The sequence below is a fragment of the Phalangium opilio genome, unplaced genomic scaffold (genome assembly GCF_054372755.1).
Source record: "Phalangium opilio isolate 3A_F unplaced genomic scaffold, DU_Popi_V2 ptg001421l_1, whole genome shotgun sequence".
Classification (NCBI taxonomy): Eukaryota; Metazoa; Arthropoda; class Arachnida; order Opiliones; family Phalangiidae; genus Phalangium; species Phalangium opilio.
In genome coordinates, this window is record NW_028324258.1 from 2,814,669 (window position 1) to 2,827,765 (window position 13,097).

Consider the following 13,097-nt stretch of genomic DNA (forward strand, 5'->3'; position numbering starts at 1 on the left):
TTTTTGGGCTTCCGTGGCGCAAAGGTTAGCGCGTTCGGCTGTTAACCGAAAGGTTGGTGGTACGAGCCCATCCGGGAGCGGTGTTTTGAGGTCTCAGATGTGACGTAAAAAGTCAAAGTTTTTCCACAATACCTGACGACCATATAAATTTTGAGCTTCCGTGGCGCAATGGTTAGCCCGTTCAGCTGTTATTCAAAAAGTTGGTGATTCGAGCCCACCCGGGAGCGGTGTTGTGAGGTCTCAGATGTGACGTAAAAATTCAAAGTTTTTCCACAATACCTGACGACCATTTCATTTTTGGGCTTCCGTGGCGCAAAGGTTAGCGCGTTCGGCTGTTAACCGAAACGTTGGTGGTTCGAGCCTATCCGGGAGCGGTGTTGTGAGGTCTCAGATGTGACGTAAAAAGTCAAGGTTTTTCCACAATACCTGACGACAATATTATTTTTGGGCTTCCGTGGCGCAGTGGTTAGCGTGCTCAGCTGTTATTCAAAAGGTTGGTTGTTCGAGCCCACCCTGGAGCGGTGTTGTGAGGTCTCAGATGTGACGAAAAAAGTCAAGGTTTTTCCACAATACCTGACGACCATATAAATTTTGGGCTTCCGTGGCGCAAAGGTTAGTGCGTTCGGCTGTTAACCGAAAGGTTGGTGGCTCGAGCCCATCCGGGAGCGGTGTTGTGAGGTCTCAGATGTTACGTAAAAAGTCAAGGTTTTTCCTCAATACCTGACGACAATATTATTTTTGGGCTTCCGTGGCGCAGTGGTTAGCGTGCTCAGCTGTTATTCATAAGGTTGGTGGTTCGAGCCCACCCGGGAGCGGTGTTGTGAGGTTTCAGATGTGACGTAAAAAGTCAAGGTTTTTCCACAATACCTGACGACAATATTATTTTTGGGCTTCCGTGGCGCAATGGTTAGCGTGCTCAACTGTTATTCAAAAGGCTGGTGGTTCGAGCCCACCCGCGAGCGGTGCTGTGAGGTCTCAGATGTGACGTAAAAAGTCAAAGTTTTTCCACAATACCTGACGACCATATAAATTTTGGGCTTCCGTGGCGCAATGGTTAGCCCGTTCAGCTGTTATTCAAAAGGTTGGTGATTCGAGCCCACCCGGGAGCGGTGTTGTGTGGTCTCAGATGTGACGTAAAAATTCAAAGTTTTTCCACAATACCTGACGGCCATTTCATTTTTGGGCTTCCGTGGCGCAAAGGTTAGCGCGTTCGGCTGTTAACCGAAAGGTTGGTGGTTCGAGCCTATCCGGGAGCGGTGTTGTAAGGTCTCAGATGTGACGTAAAAAGTCAAGGTTTTTCCACAATACCTGACGACAATATTATTTTTGGGCTTCCGTGGCGCAGTGGTTAGCGTGCTCAGCTGTTATTCATAAGGTTGGTGGTTCGAGCCCACCCGGGAGCGGTGTTGTGAGGTTTCAGATGTGACGTAAAAAGTCAAGGTTTTTCCACAATACCTGACGACAATATTATTTTTGGGCTTCCGTGGCGCAATGGTTAGCGTGCTCAACTGTTATTCAAAAGGCTGGTGGTTCGAGCCCACCCGCGAGCGGTGCTGTGAGGTCTCAGATGTGACGTAAAAAGTCAAAGTTTTTCCACAATACATGACGATCATTTAATTTTTGGGCTTCCGTGGCGCATTGGTTAGCGCGTTCGGCTGTTAACCGAAAGGTTGGTGGTTCGAGCCCACCCGGGAGAGGTGTTTTGGGGTCTCAGATGTAACGTAAAAATTCAAAGCTTTTCCACAATACGTGATAACCATTTTATTTCTGAGCTTCCGTGGCGCAAAGGTTAGCGCGTTCGGCTGTTAACCGAAAGGTTGGTGGTTCGAGCCTATCCGGGAGCGGTGTTGTGAGGTCTCAGATGTGACGTAAAAAGTCAAGGTTTTTCCACAATACCTGACGACAATATTATTTTTGGGCTTCCGTGGCGCAGTGGTTAGCGTGCTCAGCTGTTATTCAAAAGGTTGGTGGTTCGAGCCCACCCGGGAGCGGTGTTGTGAGGTCTCAGATGTGACGAAAAAAGTCAAGGTTTTTCCACAATACCTGACGACCATTTCATTTTTGGGCTTCCGTGGCGCAAAGGTTAGCGCGTTCGGCTGTTAACCGAAAGGTTGGTGGTACGAGCCCATCCGGGAGCGGTGTTTTGAGGTCTCAGATGTGACGTAAAAAGTCAAAGTTTTTCCACAATACCTGACGACCATATAAATTTTGAGCTTCCGTGGCGCAATGGTTAGCCCGTTCAGCTGTTATTCAAAAAGTTGGTGATTCGAGCCCACCCGGGAGCGGTGTTGTGAGGTCTCAGATGTGACGTAAAAATTCAAAGTTTTTCCACAATACCTGACGACCATTTCATTTTTGGGCTTCCGTGGCGCAAAGGTTAGCGCGTTCGGCTGTTAACCGAAACGTTGGTGGTTCGAGCCTATCCGGGAGCGGTGTTGTGAGGTCTCAGATGTGACGTAAAAAGTCAAGGTTTTTCCACAATACCTGACGACAATATTATTTTTGGGCTTCCGTGGCGCAGTGGTTAGCGTGCTCAGCTGTTATTCAAAAGGTTGGTTGTTCGAGCCCACCCTGGAGCGGTGTTGTGAGGTCTCAGATGTGACGAAAAAAGTCAAGGTTTTTCCACAATACCTGACGACCATATAAATTTTGGGCTTCCGTGGCGCAAAGGTTAGTGCGTTCGGCTGTTAACCGAAAGGTTGGTGGCTCGAGCCCATCCGGGAGCGGTGTTGTGAGGTCTCAGATGTTACGTAAAAAGTCAAGGTTTTTCCTCAATACCTGACGAACATTTAATTTTTGGGCTTCCGTGTCGCAATGGTTAGCGCGTTCAGCTGCTATTCGAAAGACTGGTGGTTTGAGCCCTCCCGGGTGCGGTGTTGTGACGTCTCAGATGTGACGTAAAATGTCAGAGTTTTTCCACAATATCTGACGAAGGGGTCTCAGATGTAGCGTAAAAATTCAAAGCTTTTCCACAATACGTGATAACCATTTTATTTCTGAGCTTCCGTGGCGCAAAGGTTAGCGCGTTCGGCTGTTAACCGAAAGGTTGGTGGTTCGAGCCTATCCGGGAGCGGTGTTGTGAGGTCTCAGGTGTGACGTAAAAAGTCAAGGTTTTTCCACAATACCTGACGACAATATTATTTTTGGGCTTCCGTGGCGCAGTGGTTAGCATGCTCAGCTGTTATTCAAAAGGTTGGTGGTTCGAGCCCACCCGGGAGCGGTGTTGTGAGGTCTCAGATGTGACGAAAAAAGTCAAGGTTTTTCCACAATACCTGACGACCATTTCATTTTTGGGCTTCCGTGGCGCAAAGGTTAGCGCGTTCGGCTGTTAACCGAAAGGTTGGTGGTACGAGCCCATCCGGGAGCGGTGTTGTGAGGTCTCATATGTGACGTAAAAAGTCAAAGTTTTTCCACAATACCTGACGGCCATTTCATTTTTGGGCTTCCGTGGCGCAATGGTTAGCGTGCTCAACTGTTATTCAAAAGGCTGGTGGTTCGAGCCCACCCGCGAGCGGTGTTGTGAGGTCTCAGATGTGACGTAAAAAGTCAAAGTTTTTCCACAATACATGACGATCATTTAATTTTTGGGCTTCCGTGGCGCATTGGTTAGCGTGTTCGGCTGTTAACCGAAAGGTTGGTGGTTCGAGCCCACCCGGGAGAGGTGTTTTGGGGTCTCAGATGTAGCGTAAAAATTCAAAGCTTTTCCACAATACGTGATAACCATTTTATTTCTGAGCTTCCGTGGCGCAAAGGTTAGCATGCTCAGCTGTTATTCAAAAGGTTGGTGGTTCGAGCCCACCCGGGAGCGGTGTTGTGAGGTCTCAGATGTGACGAAAAAAGTCAAGGTTTTTCCACAATACCTGACGACTATTTCATTTTTGGGCTTCCGTGGCGCAAAGGTGAGCGCGTTCGGCTGATAACCGAAAGGTTGGTGGTACGAGCCCATCCGGGAGCGGTGTTGTGAGGTCTCAGATGTGACGTAAAAAGTCAAAGTTTTTCCACAATACCTGACGACCATATAAATTTTGGGCTTCCGTGGCGCAATGGTTAGCGCGTTCAGCTGTTATTCAAAAGGTTGGTGATTCGAGCCCACCCGGGAACGGTGTTGTGAGGTCTCAGATGTGACGTAAAAAGTCAAGGTTTTTCCACAATACCTGACGACCATATAAATTTTGGGCTTCCGTGGCGCAATGGTTAGCGCGTTCAGCTGTTATTCAAAAGGTTGGTGATTCGAGCCCACCCGGGAGCGGTGTTGTGAGGTCTCAGATGTGACGTAAAAAGTCAAGGTTTTTCCACAATACCTGACGACCATTTCATTTTTGGGCTTCCGTGGCGCAAAGGTTAGCGCGTTCGGCTGTTAACCGAAAGGTTGGTGGTACGAGCCCATCCGGGAGCGGTGTTGTGAGGTCTCAGATGTGACGTAAAAAGTCAAAGTTTTTCCACAATACCTGACGACCATATAAATTTTGGGCTTCCGTGGCGCAATGGTTAGCCCGTTCAGCTGTTATTCAAAAGGTTGGTGATTCGAGCCCACCCGGGAGCGGTGTTGTGTGGTCTCAGATGTGACGTAAAAATTCAAAGTTTTTCCACAATACCTGACGGCCATTTCATTTTTGGGCTTCCGTGGCGCAAAGGTTAGCGCGTTCGGCTGTTAACCGAAAGGTTGGTGGTTCGAGCCTATCCGGGAGCGGTGTTGTGAGGTCTCAGATGTGACGTAAAAAGTCAAGGTTTTTCCACAATACCTGACGACAATATTATTTTTGGGCTTCCGTGGCGCAATGGTTAGCGTGCTCAACTGTTATTCAAAAGGCTGGTGGTTCGAGCCCACCCGCGAGCGGTGTTGTGAGGTCTCAGATGTGACGTAAAAAGTCAAAGTTTTTCCACAATACATGACGATCATTTAATTTTTGGGCTTCCGTGGCGCATTGGTTAGCGCGTTCGGCTGTTAACCGAAAGGTTGGTGGTTCGAGCCCACCCGGGAGAGGTGTTTTGGGGTCTCAGATGTAGCGTAAAAATTCAAAGCTTTTCCACAATACGTGATAACCATTTTATTTCTGAGCTTCCGTGGCGCAAAGGTTAGCATGCTCAGCTGTTATTCAAAAGGTTGGTGGTTCGAGCCCACCCGGGAGCGGTGTTGTGAGGTCTCAGATGTGACGAAAAAAGTCAAGGTTTTTCCACAATACCTGACGACCATTTCATTTTTGGGCTTCCGTGGCGCAAAGGTGAGCGCGTTCGGCTGTTAACCGAAAGGTTGGTGGTACGAGCCCATCCGGGAGCGGTGTTGTGAGGTCTCAGATGTGACGTAAAAAGTCAAAGTTTTTCCACAATACCTGACGACCATATAAATTTTGGGCTTCCGTGGCGCAATGGTTAGCGCGTTCAGCTGTTATTCAAAAGGTTGGTGATTCGAGCCCACCCGGGAACGGTGTTGTGAGGTCTCAGATGTGACGTAAAAAGTCAAGGTTTTTCCACAATACCTGACGACCATATAAATTTCGGGCTTCCGTGGCGCAATGGTTAGCGCGTTCAGCTTTTATTCAAAAGGTTGGTGATTCGAGCCCACCCGGGAGCGGTGTTGTGAGGTCTCAGATGTGACGTAAAAAGTCAAGGTTTTTCCACAATACCTGACGACCATTTCATTTTTGGGCTTCCGTGGCGCAAAGGTTAGCGCGTTCGGCTGTTAACCGAAAGGTTGGTGGTACGAGCCCATCCGGGAGCGGTGTTGTGAGGTCTCAGATGTGACGTAAAAAGTCAAAGTTTTTCCACAATACCTGACGACCATATAAATTTTGGGCTTCCGTGGCGCAATGGTTAGCCCGTTCAGCTGTTATTCAAAAGGTTGGTGATTCGAGCCCACCCGGGAGCGGTGTTGTGTGGTCTCAGATGTGACGTAAAAAGTCAAAGTTTTTCCACAATACATAACGATCATTTAATTAGTGGGCTTCCGTGGCGCATTGGTTAGCGCGTTCGGCTGTTAACCGAAAGGTTGGTGGTTCGAGCCCACCCAGGAGAGGTGTTGTGGGGTCTCATATGTAGCGTAAAAATTCAAAGCTTTTCCACAATACGTGATAACCATTTTATTTCTGAGCTTCCGTGGCGCAAAGGTTAGCGCGTTCGGCTGTTAACCGAAAGGTTGGTGGTTCGAGCCTATCCGGGAGCGGTGTTGTGAGGTCTCAGATGTGACGTAAAAAGTCAAGGTTTTTCCACAATACCTGACGACAATATTATTTTTGGGCTTCCGTGGCGCAGTGGTTAGCATGCTCAGCTGTTATTCAAAAGGTTGGTGGTTCGAGCCCACCCGGGAGCGGTGTTGTGAGGTCTCAGATGTGACGAAAAAAGTCAAGGTTTTTCCACAATACCTGACGACCATTTCATTTTTGGGCTTCCGTGGCGCAAAGGTTAGCGCGTTCGGCTGTTAACCGAAAGGTTGGTGGTACGAGCCCATCCGGGAGCGGTGTTGTGAGGTCTCAGATGTGACGTAAAAAGTCAAAGTTTTTCCACAATACCTGACGACCATATAAATTTTGGGCTTCCGTGGCGCAATGGTTAGCGCGTTCAGCTGTTATTCAAAAGGTTGGTGATTCGAGCCCACCCGGGAGCGGTGTTGTGAGGTCTCAGATGTGACGTAAAAAGTCAAGGTTTTTCCACAATACCTGACGACCATATAAATTTTGGGCTTCCGTGGCGCAATGGTTAGCGCGTTCAGCTGTTATTCAAAAGGTTGGTGATTCGAGCCCACCCGGGAGCGGTGTTGTGAGGTCTCAGATGTGACGTAAAAAGTCAAGGTTTTTCCACAATACCTGACGACCATTTCATTTTTGGGCTTCCGTGGCGCAAAGGTTAGCGCGTTCGGCTGTTAACCGAAAGGTTGGTGGTACGAGCCCATCCGGGAGCGGTGTTGTGAGGTCTCAGATGTGACGTAAAAAGTCAAAGTTTTTCCACAATACCTGACCACCATATAAATTTTGGGCTTCCGTGGCGCAATGGTTAGCCCGTTCAGCTGTTATTCAAAAGGTTGGTGATTCGAGCCCACCCGGGAGCGGTGTTGTGTGGTCTCAGATGTGACGTAAAAATTCAAAGTTTTTCCACAATACCTGACGGCCATTTCATTTTTGGGCTTCCGTGGCGCAAAGGTTAGCGCGTTCGGCTGTTAACCGAAAGGTTGGTGGTTCGAGCCTATCCGGGAGCGGTGTTGTGAGGTCTCAGATGTGACGTAAAAAGTCAAGGTTTTTCCACAATACCTGACGACCATTTCATTTTTGGGCTTCCGTGGCGCAAAGGTGAGCGCGTTCGGCTGTTAACCGAAAGGTTGGTGGTACGAGCCCATCCGGGAGCGGTGTTGTGAGGTCTCAGATGTGACGTAAAAAGTCAAAGTTTTTCCACAATACCTGACGACCATATAAATTTTGGGCTTCCGTGGCGCAATGGTTAGCGCGTTCAGCTGTTATTCAAAAGGTTGGTGATTCGAGCCCACCCGGGAACGGTGTTGTGAGGTCTCAGATGTGACGTAAAAAGTCAAGGTTTTTCCACAATACCTGACGACCATATAAATTTCGGGCTTCCGTGGCGCAATGGTTAGCGCGTTCAGCTGTTATTCAAAAGGTTGGTGATTCGAGCCCACCCGGGAGCGGTGTTGTGAGGTCTCAGATGTGACGTAAAAAGTCAAGGTTTTACCACAATACCTGACGACCATTTCATTTTTGGGCTTCCGTGGCGCAAAGGTTAGCGCGTTCGGCTGTTAACCGAAAGGTTGGTGGTACGAGCCCATCCGGGAGCGGTGTTGTGAGGTCTCAGATGTGACGTAAAAAGTCAAAGTTTTTCCACAATACCTGACGACCATATAAATTTTGGGCTTCTGTGGCGCAATGGTTAGCCCGTTCAGCTGTTATTCAAAAGGTTGGTGATTCGAGCCCACCCGGGAGCGGTGTTGTGTGGTCTCAGATGTGACGTAAAAAGTCAAAGTTTTTCCACAATACATAACGATCATTTAATTAGTGGGCTTCCGTGGCGCATTGGTTAGCGCGTTCGGCTGTATTTAAAAATAGTGAAGAAATACTCAAAAGGTTTTTCTCTGGCCGAGAAACGTCGAGTTTGAAAATATTATTAAAAATAGAGGTACATTTTTATTAATTGTTCAATCGAGATGAAATCACTTTTAATGAGTGTTTTATAGGGAATTAAGCTGAATTCGGCCAAAGATTTGTCCAGAAAAAAATGCATTCAAAAGTGTACCGAAAAAATTGCATGTTTTTTTTTCTTCTACATACAAAATCCGTCACAACGATTTCTTATTGAAAATTGAATTTTAACAGTTTTTTGAATGAATATCGTGAAATTTGCTTGAATTAAAGCAAAAAGTACAAAAATAATGGTTTCAGAGGTTATATTTGAAAATAGTGAAGAAATACTCAAAATGTGTTTCTCTGGCCGAGAAACGTCGATTTTGAAAATATTATTGAAAATCGAGGTACATTTTTATTTATTGTTCAATCGAGATGAAATCCCTCTTAATGAGTGTTTTATAGGGAATTAAGCTGATTTCGGTCAAATATTTGTCCAGAAAAAAATGCATTCAAAAGTGTACCGAAAAAATCGCATGTTTTTTTTCTTCAAGATACAAAATTCGTCACAACGATTTCTTATTGAAAAATTAATTTTAACAGTTTTTTGAATAAATATCGTTACATTTGCTTGAATTAAAGCAAAAAGTACAAAAATAATGGTTTCAGTGGTTATATTTGAAAATAGTGAAGAAATACTCAAAATGTGTTTCTCTGGCCGAGAAACGTCGATTTCGAAAATATTATTAAAAATCGAGGTACATTTTTATTTATTGTTCAATCGAGATGAAATCCCTCTTAATGAGTGTTTTATAGGGAATTAAGCTGAATTCGGTCAAACATTTGTCCTGAAAAAAATGCATTCAAAAAAGTACCGAAAAAATCGCATGTTTTTTTTCTTCAAGATACAAAATCCGTGAGTACGATTTCTTATTGAAAATTGAATTTTAACAGTTTTTTGAATGAATATCGTTATATTTGCTTGAATTAAAGCAAAAAGTACAAAAATAATGGTTTCAGTGGTTATATTTGAAAATAGTGAAGAAATACTCAAAATGTGTTTCTCTGGCCGAGAAACGTCGATTTTGAAAATATTATTAAAAATCGAGGTACATTTTTATTTATTGTTCAATCGAGATGAAATCACTTTTAATGAGTGTTTTATAGGGAATTAAGCAGAATTCGGTCAAATATTTGTCCAGAAAAAAATGCATTCAAAAAAGTACCGAAAAAATCGCATGTTTTTTTTCTTCAAGATACAAAATTCGTCACAACGATTTCTTATTGAAAATTTAATTTTAACAGTTTTTTGAATAAATATCGTTACATTTGCTTGAATTAAAGCAAAAAGTACAAAAATAATGGTTTCAGTGGTTATTTTTGAAAATAGTGAAGAAATACTCAAAATGTGTTTCTCTGGCCGAGAAACGTCGATTTTGAAAATATTATTAAAAATCGAGGTACATTTTTATTTATTGTTCAATCGAGATGAAATCACTTTTAATGAGTGTTTTATAGGGAATTAAGCAGAATTCGGTCAAATATTTGTCCAGAAAAAAATGCATTCAAAAAAGTACCGGAAAAATCGCATGTTTTTTTTCTTCAAGATACAAAATTCGTCACAACGATTTCTTATTGAAAATTTAATTTTAACAGTTTTTTGAATAAATATCGTTACATTTGCTTGAATTAAAGCAAAAAGTACAAAAATAATGGTTTCAGTGGTTATATTTAAAAATAGTGAAGAAATACTCAAAATGTTTTTGTCTGGCCGAGAAACGTCGAGTTTGAAAATATTATTAAAAATAGAGGTACATTTTTATTAATTGTTCAATCGAGATGAAATCACTTTTAATGAGTGTTTTATAGGGAATTAAGCTGAATTCGGTCAAAGATTTGTCCAGAAAAAAATGCATTCAAAAGTGTACCGAAAAAATCGCATGTTTTTTTTCTTCAAGATACAAAATTCGTCACAACGATTTCTTATTGAAAATTTAATTTTAACAGTTTTTTGAATGAATATCGTTACATTTGCTTGAATTAAAACAAAAAGTACAAAAATAATGGTTTCAGAGGTTATATTTGAAAATAGTGAAGAAATACTCAAAATGTGTTTCTCTGGCCGAGAAACGTCGATTTTGAAAATATTATTAAAAATCGAGGTACATTTTTATTTATTGTTCAATCGAGATGAAATCACTTTTAATGAGTGTTTTATAGGGAATTAAGCAGAATTCGGTCAAATATTTGTCCAGAAAAAAATGCATTCAAAAAAGTACCGAAAAAATCGCATGTTTTTTTTCTTCAAGATACAAAATTCGTCACAACGATTTCTTATTGAAAATTTAATTTTAACAGTTTTTTGAATAAATATCGTTACATTTGCTTGAATTAAAGCAAAAAGTACAAAAATAATGGTTTCAGTGGTTATTTTTGAAAATAGTGAAGAAATACTCAAAATGTGTTTCTCTGGCCGAGAAACGTCGATTTTGAAAATATTATTAAAAATCGAGGTACATTTTTATTTATTGTTCAATCGAGATGAAATCACTTTTAATGAGTGTTTTATAGGGAATTAAGCAGAATTCGGTCAAATATTTGTCCAGAAAAAAATGCATTCAAAAAAGTACCGGAAAAATCGCATGTTTTTTTTCTTCAAGATACAAAATTCGTCACAACGATTTCTTATTGAAAATTTAATTTTAACAGTTTTTTGAATAAATATCGTTACATTTGCTTGAATTAAAGCAAAAAGTACAAAAATAATGGTTTCAGTGGTTATATTTAAAAATAGTGAAGAAATACTCAAAATGTTTTTGTCTGGCCGAGAAACGTCGAGTTTGAAAATATTATTAAAAATAGAGGTACATTTTTATTAATTGTTCAATCGAGATGAAATCACTTTTAATGAGTGTTTTATAGGGAATTAAGCTGAATTCGGTCAAAGATTTGTCCAGAAAAAAATGCATTCAAAAGTGTACCGAAAAAATCGCATGTTTTTTTTCTTCAAGATACAAAATTCGTCACAACGATTTCTTATTGAAAATTTAATTTTAACAGTTTTTTGAATGAATATCGTTACATTTGCTTGAATTAAAACAAAAAGTACAAAAACAATGGTTTCAGAGGTTATATTTGAAAATAGTGAAGAAATACTCAAAATGTGTTTCTCTGGCCGAGAAACGTCGATTTTGAAAATATTATTGAAAATCGAGGTACATTTTTATTTATTGTTCAATCGAGATGAAATCCCTCTTAATGAGTGTTTTATAGGGAATTAAGCTGATTTCGGTCAAACATTAGTCCAGAAAAAAATGCATTCAAAAAAGTACCGAAAAAATCGCATGTTTTTTTTCTTCAAGATACAAAATTCGTCACAACGATTTCTTATTGAAAATTTAATTTTAACAGTTTTTTGAATGAATATCGTTACATTTGCTTGAATTAAAGCAAAAAGTACAAAAATAATGGTTTCAGTGGTTATATTTAAAAATAGTGAAGAAATACTCAAAAGGTTTTTCTCTGGCCGAGAAACGTCGAGTTTGAAAATATTATTAAAAATAGAGGTACATTTTTATTAATTGTTCAATCGAGATGAAATCACTTTTAATGAGTGTTTTATAGGGAATTAAGCTGAATTCGGCCAAAGATTTGTCCAGAAAAAAATGCATTCAAAAGTGTACCGAAAAAATTGCATGTTTTTTTTTCTTCTACATACAAAATCCGTCACAACGATTTCTTATTGAAAATTGAATTTTAACAGTTTTTTGAATGAATATCGTGAAATTTGCTTGAATTAAAGCAAAAAGTACAAAAATAATGGTTTCAGAGGTTATATTTGAAAATAGTGAAGAAATACTCAAAATGTGTTTCTCTGGCCGAGAAACGTCGATTTTGAAAATATTATTAAAAATCGAGGTACATTTTTATTTATTGTTCAATCGAGATGAAATCACTTTTAATGAGTGTTTTATAGGGAATTAAGCAGAATTCGGTCAAATATTTGTCCAGAAAAAAATGCATTCAAAAAAGTACCGAAAAAATCGCATGTTTTTTTTCTTCAAGATACAAAATTCGTCACAACGATTTCTTATTGAAAATTTAATTTTAACAGTTTTTTGAATAAATATCGTTACATTTGCTTGAATTAAAGCAAAAAGTACAAAAATAATGGTTTCAGTGGTTATTTTTGAAAATAGTGAAGAAATACTCAAAATGTGTTTCTCTGGCCGAGAAACGTCGATTTTGAAAATATTATTAAAAATCGAGGTACATTTTTATTTATTGTTCAATCGAGATGAAATCACTTTTAATGAGTGTTTTATAGGGAATTAAGCAGAATTCGGTCAAATATTTGTCCAGAAAAAAATGCATTCAAAAAAGTACCGGAAAAATCGCATGTTTTTTTTCTTCAAGATACAAAATTCGTCACAACGATTTCTTATTGAAAATTTAATTTTAACAGTTTTTTGAATAAATATCGTTACATTTGCTTGAATTAAAGCAAAAAGTACAAAAATAATGGTTTCAGTGGTTATATTTAAAAATAGTGAAGAAATACTCAAAATGTTTTTGTCTGGCCGAGAAACGTCGAGTTTGAAAATATTATTAAAAATAGAGGTACATTTTTATTAATTGTTCAATCGAGATGAAATCACTTTTAATGAGTGTTTTATAGGGAATTAAGCTGAATTCGGTCAAAGATTTGTCCAGAAAAAAATGCATTCAAAAGTGTACCGAAAAAATCGCATGTTTTTTTTCTTCAAGATACAAAATTCGTCACAACGATTTCTTATTGAAAATTTAATTTTAACAGTTTTTTGAATGAATATCGTTACATTTGCTTGAATTAAAACAAAAAGTACAAAAACAATGGTTTCAGAGGTTATATTTGAAAATAGTGAAGAAATACTCAAAATGTGTTTCTCTGGCCGAGAAACGTCGATTTTGAAAATATTATTGAAAATCGAGGTACATTTTTATTTATTGTTCAATCGAGATGAAATCCCTCTTAATGAGTGTTTTATAGGGAATTAA

General features: G+C 40.3%; 1 non-coding gene across 1 annotated transcript; it reads left to right on the forward strand.

The window, feature by feature from the left end:
- Window positions 1-3,882: 3,882 nt before the first annotated feature.
- On the forward strand, window positions 3,883-3,955 carry TRNAI-GAU (transfer RNA isoleucine (anticodon GAU)). The gene has a single exon. It is a non-coding gene; the product is annotated as a tRNA-Ile (tRNA).
- The last annotated feature ends 9,142 nt before the right edge of the window (window positions 3,956-13,097 follow it).